Source organism: Triticum dicoccoides, chromosome 7B (assembly GCF_002162155.2).
Source record: "Triticum dicoccoides isolate Atlit2015 ecotype Zavitan chromosome 7B, WEW_v2.0, whole genome shotgun sequence".
NCBI lineage: Eukaryota > Viridiplantae > Streptophyta > Magnoliopsida > Poales > Poaceae > Triticum > Triticum dicoccoides.
In genome coordinates, this window is record NC_041393.1 from 667,811,821 (window position 1) to 667,814,209 (window position 2,389).

A 2,389-nucleotide genomic window follows, 5' to 3' on the forward strand; every position below is an offset into this window, starting at 1 on the left:
TCGAACCGCAGACCTGTTGGATTGATGTTCGATAGTATAACCATCACGACACACAATACGATCTGATAATATTCAACTCTTTCTTTTTATGCATCTGTCACCCGACCTCTCTCGCGAGGTCAATCCAAATGGGTTGGCCCAGTCGCGCGATTCCTATGCGAACAGACGTCTTTTTAACGCAGAATGCGTCAAAGGCAAATCCTATTTGACGCTGCAGGCGCATGTTAACGTGTATTCTGCAAACGGGCGCCTGCAGCACCCCGTACTGGGCCGGCCCGTTACTGCATACTCTATTCCGCAAAAAAGAAGGGAGTCGTCGTTGCAACTCGAACCACAGACCTGCCGGATTGATGTTCGATAGTATAACCACCACGACACAAAATACGATCTGATAATATTCAACTCTTTCTTTGCTTTATTCGTTTCTTTTCCTTTTTTCTTTTCCCTTTTTCTTTTTTTCTTTTTTTCTTTTCTTTTTTGCGTTTTTTGTTTCTTCTTCTTCCTGGTTTCTTTCCCTCACTGACTTTGTTTTTTTCTTAAATACGTGAACATTCTCAAATTCAATGATTTTTCTAAATTTGATGAACTTTTCTTTTCAAATCTATGAACTTTTAATAATTTTTGTGAACTACTTATAAAAATTGATTATTTTGTTTCAAAATCGATGAAATTTTTTCAAATTCGATGAACCCTTTTCAAAATCTTTGAACTCTTTTCAAATTCAATGAACTTTTTTTAAAATTGGATGAACTATTTTTGCAAATTGATGAACTTTTTTTCAAAATTTTGATGAACATTTTTTAGTTTTTTGTGAACTACTTTCTTAAGTTGATGAACTTTTTTCAAATTGGTGAACTTTTTTTTCAAATTTTTGATGAACTTTTTAAATTTTTTGTGAACTATTTTTGTAAGTTGACGAACTTTTTTTTTTAAAATATTGGGCTTCTCTTGAATAGGGCGATGTTTTTATGCATGTTAATGAACTTTTTCCGAAATTTCTGAGGTTTCATTTTTCTTAAAAAAACATATGTTCTCTCAAAAAAAAATGGGCCGGCCCTAGTGGTTAGCTGAACACACGTAGGTAGTGCAGGTACCGAGTTCTTTATATGGGTACAATATGCGAAGTATTAAATAGAGTTGTTTTCGTATACTAAAACACACATTGGCCTTTGGCGCAGTTAATTCTGGATGGATAGAGCATGCACGTACGGTTTTTTCATCGTGCACCTTCGGCTTCGTGTGATCGTGGTTAACCTTGCTGTTTAATAAAATTGATGGCCAACCCATGACATACAAAATGAAAAAAAATCTTTCAGTAGCAGCTCCCTAAATTCAAGATTGGACAATTAACCTAACAATTGCAGTTCGGTCAGGGATCTATTCTACTAAAAAATTCATGTCTAACCTTGCTGTTCAATTCAAGAAACAATCAACACTTAACAGTATACACAAAATTGACCTCAAACAGTAGCCAATTGAGCCCAAACAGTGGTAAATCCTAACCAAGAACAATGCCTCAATGGCCACGAACAAGAGCAGAGAGAGGAGGGGGCGAACTCACCTGAAGACGGAAAGGAGGAAGCTCCATGGGTGGTGCGTCCCGAGCTGCAGCAAGGCAAGGTCGACCCCTCCTTCCTCAAGTATCCAATCCTTGCCTGCACATCTACCATGGAGGATCAAACCAGATATTAGAGAGAGAAAGGGGGAGAGATGGGGAAGGGGATGAACTCACCCCATGGCCACCAAGCAGAGGAGGAGCATCCCGGAGACGGAGCTGCGTGTGGGGGCGCGGTGGGCGTCAGAGAGGAGTCGCCGGAGGCGCCGGAACCACGCCAGAGTGGAGGTGCTCAAAACCCTAGCCATGGTTGATGGTCAACCAGGAAAACGGCGGCGGCGCCCAACCCCTATTTCGCGTGAGAGAGAGATACGTGGGCCGGGAGAAGGGGGCAAATCCTTGCCGGTGTCGGCCGGCGCCCGGCGCAGCACCGGATCGAGGGTCGCCGCCTCGCCGGGGTCGGTCTCCTGGCGGCTGGGATCGGGATAGCCCGTGCCATGAAAGAAACTCATGGATGATTCGTTGTTGGGCCATATTGAATTTATGTGCGAATTTGACGTACAAGCAAAAAAAAAACATCAAAACGTATACAATAATAGTACCACCTCGTTAATGTTATGATTTTATCTACATAAATCGTGAAAGCGTATTATGACACAAGAAGAAAGCGTATTGTGACGGTGAACCCGGAGACCCAATCCGTGCTTTATTATTAGGGAGAGATATCTTTCGTACTCTGGTTTGTCATACTGGCTCGTTGGCACGGATGGACATGATACATTCAGCTTGCTGTAATCTATCTATCTATCTATCTATATATCTATATATCTATCT